Raw genomic sequence first — 14,496 nt, forward strand, 5'->3', positions numbered from 1 at the left:
CATTCTCTGTAGAGTGAAGACTTCCAGTAAGACCAAGATAGGTTTAACCCATCAGTGATCAGGCTGTCCTTTCATCTGGGCCAGGTTTGGTGTATGAGGGAAAGTTCTTTAGTGAAAGCTAGTGCATGGGATTCTGTCAAGGGAAATAATTAGATTTCTAAATTGTATCTATATGTTGGAGACAAAGTGAGAAGACATTTGGCTTCCCAAAAATTGTGAACACTCCTACATTGGCTTTGGCTGGGACCAAGTTAATTTTCTTCATAGTAGCTAGTAGGGGCTGTGTTTTGGATTTGTGTTGAAAATGGTGTTGATGCAGGGGTGTTTTAAATGCTGCTGAGCAGTGCTTACACAAAGCCGCCAGTGAGTAGGCTGGAGGTGCGCAAGGAGTTGGGAGGGCACACAGCCAGAACAGTTGACCACAACTGACCAGAGGGATATTCCGTGCCATATGTCATCACAATGAGTTTATAAAACTGAGGGAAGAAGGAAGAGAAGGATGTTCTGAGTGATGATGCTTGTCTTCCCAAGTCACTGTTAGATGTGATGGAGCCGTGCTCTTCTGGAGAGGGCTGAACATCTGCCTGCCCATGGGAAGTGGGGAATGAATTCCTTGGTTTGCTTTGCTCACATGTGGCTTTTGTATTACCTATTAAACTGCCTTTGTTTCAATCCATGGGTGTTCTCACTTGCACTTTTCTGATTCTCTCCCCATCCTGCTGGGGAAGTGAGCATGTGGCTGTGTGGGGCTCAGTTGTTGTCTGGGGCTAAACCACAACAACTGCCTGGGTGGTTGCATGGAATCAGGTCCTGGGCTTCTGGACAGTCAGAGCTCCCTCCAGGTGAAGCTGCCAGTACTATGGGAAGAATGGCCTTTGAAACGTGGCAGAAGCTTAGATGGTGCAGCACAGTTAATTATGCATGGGTTGGGCAAATTCCATTACTGAGACAATAACAAAAGTGAAAGGATAAAAATATCTGATCTTAGAGTAAGAATACATTAATAAACCCACCTTTATTAACAGATCTGGGGAGGGGGGGGAGGGGGAAAGAACAGGGGAGTGCTTTTGGTTAGCATTCTTTCCTCTCGTGCCTGCTCATGTCTCTTACTGCTTTGAGCACTGGAATTATTACCATATTCTTGAAGCTTGAAAGCAAATGGGAAGTGAGCAGTCCCAGCCCTAACCTTACTTCCCGTGCTACAATGCAAAGGCAACCCCAAGAGACCTCTAAGGTTAGAAAGACAGACATTCCCTGTCCGTCTATTTAGAGGTTTTGACTTTCCTCACTTGCTCAGCCTCACTACTGGCAGCTAGCACTGCATGTATTTTATAGCCTTATCTCCAGCCTTTTACCCTCTTACCTCCATATCTCCTGTCCCCATCCTGTGCACTGAGGTGTGTACTTAAAGGCAACTTAGCCATTGTTAAATTAAAGAATAAGCATAATGAAAAGAAAGTCTTGCCTAGAGTAAAGCATTAGTGTTTCTGCTGGAGTGCTCAGCTGCAGGAGAAAGTGCTGAACAGCCTCCTTGTTCCCTGCCTCTCCCAAGCTGAATGAAACCCCTAATTGCCCCAACTTGTGCTGGTGACCCAATGCCAGCCCAAGCCTGGCTCAGGATGTTGTGTTTCTCTGTCCCCATGTCTGGCTGCACAGCCTGTATCAGTGACCACATGTGGAAGGTGTGATGCAGTTGCTATAGCCCCTGTCCTAATGGAGCTCGTCCCCTCGGGAGAGCACAAAGGGAGAATTTGGCTATAGCAGAAAAGACAACAAGATATAAGGAGTCAGACTGAGGTGCATATTGACAGTCATGGAGATTTTAAGTAAACAGGTCTCTTTAGTTATGTTACTGCTGGAAAGAGAAATGTGACAGGAAGGGGTCTTTAATCCTCTTTTGGGGTACAGCAGCCACCCAAAACAGCGTACAAGTGATGTGTTTAATCCTAGTGATGTCAACTGATGTGTGAGGTAGGAAGATGTTATTGCTGTATGCTTTAGCACTGGACACCTTCAAAGCTGATGGAAAAGTGACTCTTAGTTTAATCGAATAAGCTCTATGTTTTCCTCACTGGCTCTATTTTGTGCTCTGTTTAAGCAGAAGAGACCTTCAGCATGTATTGTGTTCACAGATCGCACACTTAAAGTCCAGTCTCTTGAGTTCACCCTTTCCAGCTGACTGTAGCTAAGTGAAACACTGTAAAATTAGAGGAGGGAGCAACCCCTAACTTTTCTCTGGGACTCTTAGCTGCTGCAAATGCACGTTACACTGTTTTATTCAGAAAATTATATACTTCTACCAAGTATACTGCTGCCTAATTGATTTCTTACAAGACTTAGTCTCCAAGTCCTCTGAAGCAACTTGTGCAGAGCTTAATAACCAGATTTTAAATGTTGCACTGATGTAATTGAATTATTATTTGTAGTTTGGATAATTATCTGAAATGTCATCTGTCTGGAATGAATAAATAGCACTAGTAATTTGATAAAGGTTGTATGGCCTCTTTTGAAATGGTAATTCTTTACTGTTTCTTTTAAAGTATCTCTGGTAACAGTCAAACAAATATACAATTTATGAGGCTCCTTAAAGCTATATTAATCTACTGGTCAGCTTCAGGTTTTAGTTAATGTCTGGTAACACTAAACAAAAACCTATTTGGCCAACTGTCAACTTTCTTCTGAGTTAAGGCTCATAAAAATATTTTCTGTTTATGAAGATTAAACAATAGCAGTTTGTTTTCCATTTAGTAGCATAAAACAATGATGTGACACGAGATCTGGTACATTCTGCTAAGAAATATAGGCCAAATTAGTTCTCTTTTTTCCAACTCTTTGTCCAGGTCTGCATTTACAGCCTTTGACGGCTTCAGATATATTTTTATGAAATCATTTTTAAGTCTGAAGGCTGGAACAATCTAGTGTACACTCTATCGCTCCAGTGACACTTTTTTCAAAGATGAAGCAAGACCGAGTGATCTGTTGTATTATGTATTTGTTTCTTTTTAAAGAAACAGCCATTAGATGTTTGCCTGAATTTGACTTATTGAACATTTCTCGGTTGTTACATTTCTGGACTGAACAAATAGTTCTGCACTGTGACTCCTCAGCTGAACATTGTTTTCTTGTAACAACTGATGTTTTAAGCAAGTAGAGCCTCAATATGATGTTAACCAGAATATTATCTGTTTGGGTTACGGGTTTTTCTTACATAATACTCTTCACTGTTACTTCCAGAGTTCGGCAGCTGTTAAACAAATATTGTCCCAGAGTGTCTGCAGATTTTCAGTGTTTAATTTCCCCTGTGCTATTGTTTGTCATTCAACATAATATAAGTGTGCTAGGCTGATCAATAGGATGAGAAAGAAGCCTTATTAAATGGTGTCATGGAAAAAGCTCCACATTTGTAATGCTTTCTATTGCTCCAAAAGAGGCAACATAGGAAGCATTAGCTATTTTTAAGGTACAAATTACTTTTTTTACTTGATAGCATACCAAAAATATCAGGCGGTTCATGGATAGGACAGCTTGGTAATAATGTCTGTGCTGCTCTGAGGAGCCCAGAATAAACTCTTGGTGATGGGATTTTTCCTAGTGGAAATTTGGAGTTCCTGTGCCTAGTGTATGGGGTTTTTTTTCTTAATACTATTTACTTATTTTGTTTCCTATTTAGGTAATGACATGTGTGTGAATCCTACCTACTTTGTCTCAAACAAACAGTGCGGTGAGAGCTTAAAAATGGCATTAGGGCACGAAAGTTGTAGCAGCCACAAATCTATATAGACAACTCATTAGTGACACTGAGAGTAATCCCTCTCATTGCTATAAACTGCTGACAATTCCTTTTAGTTGTAGTGTGTTCATAAGCAACTTTTGAACTTCACCTAAAAGGCAAAACTCCTGCTGCCCTTGGGACGTGAATCTTAAACACATAAATGGAGAGAGTTGCCTGTGAACCATAAGGCAGGTGCCTAGAAGGGAGTGTTAGTGCTTCACTAGTGTGTGTGTGTTGCAGGGGAAGCACAAGGAGTGGAAAAGTAGAGTAATGCTCCCAATCTGTAGAAAAGGGAAACAGAAAAAAGCTGCTTAAGATGAAATGCAATGCTCTGGACAGAATGAGAGCTGAACGCAAGATGACCAAATGGTGTCCTTAAACCTACTGCTGCATATGACTTCTATTGAACACATAAACCAACAGGTGGATTTTAACAGAAGTTCTAACATAAGCTCTGCCTTTAATTAATTGGGGGAAAAAATCTAACTATTTTTCTTCTTTCTTTTTCATAACTCCACAGGGAGTAGTGGTATGGAAGGGAGAGGAAATAAAACTACTGAATTAAGGATTTTTGAAAGGGTATAAATAAAACATGCAGGCAATTAATTAAATTGGTTTCCAAATGAACAATCTAATTTCTGGTCTGTGTAATTTCATTATTGGCAGTTTGAAAGGGCTTGAATATTTTTTCCTCTAGTGTTTTAACAGCAGATGTGGACTAAACTGTGTGTTAATTGAGAGAGATTGTTTTTCCAGTTGCCAAGAAACAGACAGACTTCTTGGAGAATGCGGTGTTGTACTTACAGCCTCTGTGTCCCCCCGCTCTCCTGTGGGGTTTAGGAAGTGAATGTCCTGGTAACTGAGTTTGCCCTGACAGCGGTGGCACAAGCTCAGCTCCACTAATGGCTGGAGAGCACTGGTAGGCAAGAGCTGGTGTTCAAACATGTTGAACATTGAGAAGCTTTTTTGTTTTGCCAGTGACTTTATACCTTCAGGAAAGGGAATTAGATTTTCGTGATGAAAAGAAGATATATTTAAGTGAAGACTGCTGTTAAAAAGGAGCTTAATAGACTAGTAACAAACCCATTCCAAGCTGTCTGCCAGCTACTGTGAACAATTATTTGCTCACATTGAGTGCTGTGGTTGCACTTTGTACGTTTGCTCCCTGATGCCAGTGATCCTGCTGTATTGTTCCTGTCCTATTATTGACATCAGAAAGTGGGCCAGGAAATCCTGAATCCTTAACTCATAAAGCTAATGAGCCAAGAATTATGATTAGCTTTATGAGTTAAGAAAGTTTAATGGAATGGGTGATGGATGTTTGATAACCTTTTCTGATGTGGTGTGCTTTTTATGTTCATTTCTTTTCTCCAATTATAATTATTCTACTTTGTAACTGAGGTTTTTGTTTCTTAAATTGCAGTCATTGTTTTTGTCAATCATTCATGCTGCCTTGTATTCCCAGCTGCTTGTTTCCATCCCAGTCTTCCCATCTTCCTATTTCCAGTGTGCCAGCTTGCTGTTTATGGCACTTCTGCTCTGTCAGTCTGTTCCACATTCTCCCTAACGTAGACCTGAGGGAAAGTATCATCTTGAGGTACCTATTTTTCAGCTTACTGGGGATCCTCTATTCCCCAAACAGTCCTGGTGTCAAGGGATATGGCATACTTGCTTCTGTGTGCTGAGCAAGCATCTTTTTCCTCTGTCTTCTTCCTCAGCCCAGGCCTGCCAGATGCTGGGGGATGACCCCTTACTCAAGTACAGCAGGACAGGCCCTCTCAGCCATGTTCATGCTACCACTCTGTGGGTGCAACTGGTGTCCAGCACTGGTGCCCCCCAGGCTGCATGTCTAGAGAATGGGAGAGACTGGCCTGGCCTTGCCAGTGGCTTGTGACACTTCTCTAGGCTCTGTTGCTACCTGGATTTCAGCACCGATGGCTAGAGAAGTTTCCATTGGAAGTGCTCAGCTTGAAAAGGTTTACAATCTGCTTTAGAGATCTGTTCACGTTGGCCTAGTGGAAAATATGCCAAGCTCTGCCTCTCCATGTCCCTTCATGCCTTTTGGAGAGGCTAGGCTTCCTGACTGACTGGTATCGCTGTCTGATGTGTACACAGTCACCTGTAGCAATTACCCCTGGAACCAGAAGACTTTCAGCAAACTTTATCCTGAATGATCTGGAGAATCAGTGTAATGGAATTTGCATTGGAGAATGTCAGGCCAGACTGGCAAAGGTTCTAGAGGGCTAAAGTGCAAATTAAGGGAGAATGTATCCCCTACATCTAAGACCAGCCTCCAAGAGCTCTTCTTGACCACTTGCACACCCGGACACCCATGGGTATCCATGTTTTTTCCAGACGAGGAATGTAGGCTCCTGGGGTTGTACTCAGCCTGGTCAGAGCCACTGCAATTGTGGATGAACATCTCTACCTTATCCCCCTATGAAGCCACCAGGGAGGACTCCTGCAGAACCTGCCTGTGGGGCTGATTTGCAGTGTCATGTGAGCGTGAGTAAGACTCAGCGATTAAAAGGAGGTCAGCAAAAAGCACAGAACTTGCAGCCCCACTGTCACTGAAAATTAGAATAGGCTGCAGGGGGGAGCATAGTTATAGAATAGCCTGGGGGCCCTTGCTGGGAGGTGGGAAATGAGTTCATCACCATTTGCAGCTAAAAGGAATTCAAGGTCACATTTTCCCTGGACAAGAAACGTTAAACTCTGTAGCTCCTGTGCTGAGGGGACCCTTTCACCCTCCTGTGTGAACCAATAAGATATGCGTGGGGGCCAGGAGAACCTGGCACTATGGTCTCACTATAAGGGACATTTCCTCCAGGGGGCACATGATGATCTTGTTTCTGGCTGCTCAGGCAGAAGCTGCTTCTATATTTTGGGTAAATGTTGGGGAGGTGGAGGTCCTCCCCAGTGTTGCACAAGGTAGACCCAGAGTCCATTTCTTGTGGCCTGTGCTACTGTTGTGGTATCATGTGTAAGTTTGTTCTTTCCTGAGAAATGATGTAGATATTTAACTCTGATCTGGACTACAGGTTTGTTCTACAATTTGGGCTTTGGATGGTCTTAAAATCTGCAGAAGCTTTTCAAGCAAGCATTCTTCCACACTGATGCCATGAATGGCAACCACAGCCTTTCACTGCACAGAGGGCGTGCTCACAAATTCCATTCCTGTAGCTGAGCATCACCTGTGCCATCAGAGGAAGCAGCCATCCTACAAGCCTCAGCACAGTCTAACTGGGGCTGTCATCATAATGCTCAAACCATGAGATGAGTTTGGGCTGTAACACAGTAGGCGTTGTAGATATGATTTGCAAGAGATAATGTAGCTCCTTGCGATACAACAGGAGATGCTCTTGGCGTTTTGCAGAGAGGAATGTTGCAACTTGGTGTTTCTCTGAGCAAAGAATTTGTGCCTGCAAATGTGATTACACCTCCTTGTTTATCAATACTTTGTTGCCATTTGGAGCTGTCTATAGGCCATATTTCTTCTTTCAATTAGAAGCTACTGGACAACTCAGCTGAAATTCCCTTTTCTGTATTATCAGACTACACATTCACTCTTCAAAAAGCAATTATTTTTCATATTCTGGGTAAATGGCTCATGCTTTTTGTCCCTTGGATGTGTCATTTGGAACAGGTGAAGGCCTGTTTGGAACTCCAGAGGCCTGGGTTGAAGAGATGAAATGTCCATACACGGGGGTAAAAATAACATGAGGGACTGATTGGAAATAATACATCCAGTCTACAGCCTTTAAAGGGAAACAGTCAGTTGAAGTGAATGCCTGTTGATGCTTCGCTTATGAGACTACTTGGAAGTGCTTGTTCTTACTCTGGCACTCGTGATCCTGAAGCTGAGGTTATTATCCCAGCCAAGGGAGCAGCAATTAATATGTCCCTGTTCCTCCTTTTAGCCTGTGCTTGTCGCAAGTACCCAAAAATGTAGCTGGCTTAGCAAGGAACTCTAACAAATCAAAGCATTTTAACCTATTTTGTTTCTATCAGCTTTGTAGTATGAATCTGCACTTTGTTCCAACAAAAAGCTTGCAGCAGTTCTGCTGTTCCCACATGGGTCCCTTCTGTCCCTGTCACTTCTCTCTTCGACTGGCACTCTGCTCTGACAGATCACTGCTGGCTCCTGTGCACCATGTATGCAGTTCTCATCTGCAGCTAGAGCAAAGCCCTTCAGCAGAAGAGCTTTTGCATTCTGGATCTTCTGAGAACTTTATTACTGTCATTTCCCTGTCACTTCTACTTTTGCCGTGCTTAAGACAAATAAAAGTGCATTTTCTTCAAGTTCTGACACATCTGTAAACGGAGAGTACTGGGATATGAAACTATGGAAGATACCCCGCTGTTTGCTTGTTTAGTGTTTGTGTGTGTTCAGGCCACTGCTTCAGTGACCACTTTTCACACAGTCACCCATCCTCCAAGGTGTGTTGTGTGCGGCTGTAATGCTTGTGGCGAGAGTTTTCTGTGCAAGCAGCACACAGGCAGCAAGCTGACGGTGGTGGTTCTGCAGTTGGATACAGCTGCCGAGTGCAGCCAGCAAGGTAACACAAAGGAAGCTTTTCACCCGTTTCATAACAATGCCTGGAATGACAGGATCTTGGTCCTTTTCAAACTTTAAACAAATGACCTTGAGCTTCTTAAGAAGGAATTTTTGGGATTTGTTATTTTAAGCTGGTTATGTCTGAAGGGAACCACATGCTGCAGCCTCAGTCTAAATGAACAAGCTGTAAAACAAGGTTGCTCAACTGTGTGCAAATAGACAGCTGTTACAGCTGCCCGACCTGACAGAAATAAAATAGCAGACACTGTTCATTACAACTCAGACTTCAGATGACAAGGCAATTTCTCCCCTTACTCCCCTTCTCCCAGTCTAGGTTGAACTGATTCAGATGCTTTTTTGGAGGGGGCAGACAATCCTGAGAACAGCCTGGTTTGTGAAGGGGTAAAAAGTCTCTGGAAAAAAGAAAAGACAGGCTGGTGCTATTCTGTTTGAGATTCATTTGCAATCGTGTCTGTGTGCACATGTGTGTGAATCTTGGAGGACTGTTGTTGCATCTTAGCTTTCCCTCAGGTAGTGTTTGTTCAGCCACAGGTCTGGGATACTGAGCCTGTCAATGAATTCACTATGTCCACTGTGCCAAGGCTAACATTGGCCTCGTGCAGGTTGTGTTTGGTATACAACATACCTTTCTTAGTCATTATCATGTTGGACAAGCATTTGGTGACATTCACTTAGCTTCCCTTTTCTGATATGTCCTTAATTGCTTTGGAGAGAAAAATAGTGAGGAATATTGTCCTTCTGTGACCAAAAAGAGGTAAAAGAAGCAATGAGCTCTGTTATGTTGACACTGTAACCTCAAGGTGCGGAGCCTGACTATTCTCCATAGCTCAGTGTGCGTTCACTAGTTCAAAGCACAGGGAGTTTGGATCTGCTGGCATCCATCATGTACTTGTGCTAACAAAACTGCCAGTGTGACTATGTATTGGCACTTTCTGTGCCTGTGATACCTCCTCACCCATCTTACTGAAGTAACATGGAAGAAGAATTGAAACTGGATCTCCTGAAGCCAGACTGCAGCCTGAGGAATTGTTTCACTTGTGCTATCACTGCTTTTTTCCTCTAACTCCCTTTCTCTCTAAATCAGAGGACACTGATTTTCCAGGCTTCACAAGTATTTCTGGAAATCCTGACTTGGTTTGCCTGTGCACACTGTTTTTTGCAGAAACAGGAAATCAGTTTCTAGTTCTCTAATCTTGGTGCTTTCATATAAATAAGGGACATTATTTATAATGTCTCTGGGGAGGAAAAAAGTCTGTGAGCATTAAAAATGGTGCCTCCAGAACAAATATTGATCTGAAAAAGTGATGGAAACTTGATACTTGCTTACAGAGGCTGTAAGGTAGTGTCACTGGTATCCACGTGGCTTCCATTGGTGCTGGTTCTTTGCTTTCATGTGTGCAAAATATAAAGGAGATATATACGCTGTATTTTCTTGGTTGTCACTGCAGTCATCATTTTAGGGATAGCTGAGCTGTATAATTAAAGGGTTGAATAGCACAGTTCTTCGTGCCTTGCATCCTTCACACTCTGGTCTAAAGCACAGCCATGATCACAGCAGGACTTTGTTGAGAAGAAATTAAAGTGGGAGGGCAACATAGCTGAAATTTCTCCTTCAAGTCTCCCACCACTTTAAATCTTATTCCGTCCAAATGCTTACTTCAGGCAATCACAGTATATTTCACTGAAATTTTTACTAGGCACATTAATTGTACATTAATGGCTCTTGCATAGCTGACGTATTTGTAGCTCTAGGGGAAGGGAAAGCAAGGCCACTTTGATATCGGTTTATGTAATGCAAAATTTGCTTCTTGGAAGGCTCGAGGCCATTAAGAGTAGAAGCTATATTGGAATATGCTCCATGTGGCAGTTTCTCAGGTACTGTGATAGCTAACCTAAGTTAATAATTAAAATCCATTTCTATCACTCCTTCTGCATACAAAAAAAGACTGGAGCATTCCTCTTAATACCATGCCATCTTTTTCTGAGTATGTGACACTGTTGTCATTGCCACAGAACACTTTTTTAATTGTCTAACAGTTCATCTGGATAAACAATCGAGAGAGGAGAGTTTGTTCTTTCAGATAATTTTTTACAAGATGAGCCCATGGTGGTATTAGTGATTGATGGAGCACAAATAGGCCTGTTAGCTTTAGCATTCCTTTTCCAGGCTTATACTGGAAAATGTCTTCTCCCTTTCTCGTAGCCACATGTTTTGATGTGCTGTGATCTTGGTTTGGGCAGCCCCAGTGCATTGCTGTCCCTGCGCTCAGCAGCACCGGCAGTTGCTGCACTCAGCAAGAGCTATTTGGGGATTCATCTGTGTTGTGGGGACTCTCAGAGGCTGAAGAGTAGCACAATAGAGAGATTAAGCTCAAAACTCTAGTTTGGTGCTCTTAAATTCTTGGGGAGATGTGCCAATCCTTCAGTTATAAAGCATGAGGGGTTTCTCTGCATGCCTGGCAGGATGCTGTGCTCTCATGATCACTCAGTGGTTTATTCTCTATATGAAGAAGCCCATAAAGGAATCATCACTATTATAAATACAGGAACTAGGCTTCAGAACTCAGAAAGCTGAACTTTGAAAATGTACTTCAGGTTTGTTTATTGCGGTGTTTTTAAACCTCAGAACTGTTTTGCTGGGAAATAGTGACCATGCTTAAAATAGAGACTATTCCGGTATCCTTCCACAGTGCAGGGACTTTGTCCTATCACCAAACAAAAAGAAAAGGTTTGGGTTGAGTTGTATAAAATGTGAAAGAATAAAGGCAGTGCTGTCCCAGTGGGCAGAGCAGCTCTTCAGCTTGCAGGGTCAGATAGCTGTGGAAGTTTGCCCATAACAGCTGTGTTCAGTGACTCCTGGATGTGACCACCAGTTGATGTTCTCAGCCCCAGCAATCTCAGCTGTTTGCTCTTGGTCTCCAAATGCCAAATGAACTTTAACTAATTTCCAGAGAGCTGCTGCAGGAGCAGTTGGAGATCCAGGAACATCTCTGTGGATGCGACGTCCAACCTGCTTTCTGGCATGTGGGCTGACTTGCCCTGTGCCAAAAACTTTTGTTCTGTGCTTTTTCTACTGCGTGGCTGTCATCTTTAGTTCATACTGGGAGCATTCAGGCCTAGTGCAGCTGTGCCTGCTGCTCCAACAGCTACTTTATATCTCAGGCAGGTCACAGCACAGGACAAAAAGCAGCTGTGCTGCCAGTTCGTGAGCTGGAAAGCATCTTCCACCTGGGAAGAAAATGTTATCCCAATAGATTCTCTACTTTAATTCTCCCATGTTACCAAGAAGGTGCTGACCCCTTCATTTCCACTTAGCTTTGCAAAGCTGTGTGACTAGAACCACGTTATATTGCACTGAAATAGGCAATGCTTTTGAATGAATAACTTCTGTATGCATTTGCTTTTTACTAACACGAGAATAAGGAGCTCAGTGATGCATCTTTGCTAGTGAGGGTGAAATCTATTCCTGAAGCTTCACCACTGGCACAATCATAAAAATAGCTAATTAGGGAAAACTGAAAGCTAACATTTTTCTCAAATAGTACTGGTTGATAAAAGGAAACAAATGACTGCATTCTGAACAGCCTCCTCTTCTGGCACACCATTTATCAGGTATTTAAACCTCATTGCTTTTGCCCTTCAGAGCCTCAAGTGGTTTTGGTAAGAAACCCAGGTCTGCTGACACCCAGGACCAGTGCTGCTGCTTGATAACAATGTGGGCTGACCGGTGCCAAGCACCCCTGTCTCAGCTCCACTGTGCCATGGGTACGAATGGGGGGGCACTCACCCGCCACCCGTATCCCATGTTTGTTTAAATGTATGAATGCTGCACCATGCTTAAAGGGACTTATGTTGCTGACTGTCCTCTTTCCTCTCGGATAAATGCTTTACTGGGAAATAGATCCAGAATCTGTACAGCTGGTAGGTTGGTCATCCTCACTGAAAAATTAAACTTCTGCTTAAAATTCAGCAGAAGCAAACGTACATGCAGTTCGTTCTTTCTGGGGAACAAATGTATCTGGAGGATTTGGCTTATTGCACTTATTTAGCAGATCAGAAGGAAAGGACTTACATTTGATAAATTGTTTTAATTCTCATATTTCTTAGAGAAAAGCTATGGCAGAAATCAAGTCACCTGGCACATTTTACATCTACAATCACCCCAATACCTAAGGTGCTGCTATACTAGCAGTTCTCCATTTTCACAATGCTTGGGCTTCTAAATGTTTTGTAATCTACTGGGAGAAGATACCACAATTACACCCATTCTCCAAGGATATCAGACCTTTGCCAGAGTTCCTCTGTGGGTTTTTATGTAAGCTCCAGGTTATAGGCTAATCTGAATGACTTCTGTGGTTTCCCTCTGAAGCTGCCTTATCTTATGCTGTGAGAAGTGAGCCCAGACCTGAGAGCTGTCTTTTTGTCCCTGCTCATTGAAAGAGCAAAGCTCACTTGTGCCCAAGAACAAGCACCCCTGCCAAAATCCTTCTAGAGCACCAGAATGCCTAACATCTCATGGAAATAATTAGGGACAGTTCCTGCAGCCCTCACAGCAGTGCAGAATGCTCTTGCCAGAGTGAACTGCTCAGAAATGCTGAATTATTTAAATTCCCATGCCTATAGCAAGCTCCTGGAGTCAAGGAAGAGTAGGAGGGTCAAGAATCTAGCTGCATTTAATGTATTCTTCTGAAAATTATTTGATAATATCTTATTTTTGTGATGCTTACCAGAAGGACATGTCATCATTCACCTCCCTTCTCTAATCCCATGTGTTAGCAAAGGGTAAAAAATGCTTGGGTACAGCATGACAGCTGTAGCGACTTTGTATGAAAACAAATTCCTGAGGCTATGGTATTGTGACTGGTCTGAAAAAAATATTGTGCATCCTTCTTTCTTCATTTAAATAGAAGAAGCCTGAAAAGTTTGCAAAGGATGGGGGTGGAAGAAATATTTGCTGTTTTCCAGAAGTGGGCGAGACTGGAGTACTATTGAAATTGGATTGTTCAGATGGTCTTTAAGGGTACAGATCATGTCTGTTTGGATGGAGTTTTAAAATACATTATTTCAGTTTCTTAATCACAGTTTTTGAAAACTCATGCAGTCTACTTAAGGGTGAACAGGGTCTCTGCTGGAAGCCCACGCTGTTGAAAGCTCAGTATTTAACTTTCCAGAAAGCAGCAAGCTGGGTAGGTGGATGTGTTCACAGTGTAGCTGCTAGGAAAGCATTGGCTTGCAAGACCAAATATATTAGGGTGCCCACTGATGCACAAGAGGCTTGTGACTGGCTGCAGTTTGGACACCGTGAAAAGAGTCTTCTGTGCTTAGTGAAATGTATTTCCTTTTCTAATTGACTTCTGAAGCAGGAATACTTTATCAGCAATTTGCTACTTAGAGCACTAGGACCTTTTGTGAAGCAAAGCAGCTCTCCCCTGGCAGAAGAGGGTGAGGAGGGTGGTTTGGGCTCCGGCACCGTGGCTGTGACTGGCACAGGTCTGCAGCACTGGACAGGCTCTGCTGCCTTCTAAGTCAGACAGAAAACAGGACCAGATTAAAAATGGTTTTTTGGAACCACCCCCCTTTGTCACACAGCCCCGATTCCCCGAACACCATCGGCGTGTTGGAAATAAACATGAGCTCCTCCACTCCGCTTTTACTAACTGCTAGTGTGCTTTGTGAAAACCAGCAAAAGGGTGTTACCAGCTTACGGCTTTGCCAAGGCAGGAAGGTGGAGTTGCATGTGGGAATGAAGCCTTGTATAATCAGGTTTTATAATTACTTTGATACAATTTTAGCTGAAGCATGTTGGGTCAAGCAGTTCCTGGTTTAATACATTTACTGTTTAGTCTGAAGTTGCAGATTTAAGAATTTACCAAATACCTATTAGCCAACCACTTTTTACTGTTGCCCACTGATCATCTACAAATTTGTATATAGTCTGTTTTGTATTCTTACTTATTTTTTACTTAAGCAACCAGTTTTAGATGTCAAATCTGCCCTGGAGTCTACTAAATTTTTTCATAGGTTTTAAAGATGAGAGAAATAAATCCTCAGCTTGAACTTGTACTGAAGGCAGGTGAGAACAACAGTAGCAGAACTTTCCCCTCTCTCCTATCTTGTGTGATTTAATTCTGCAGTGTGTTTTTGA

Source organism: Gallinula chloropus, assembly GCF_964237585.1.
Source record: "Gallinula chloropus genome assembly, chromosome: 5".
NCBI classification, from domain to species: Eukaryota; Metazoa; Chordata; class Aves; order Gruiformes; family Rallidae; genus Gallinula; species Gallinula chloropus.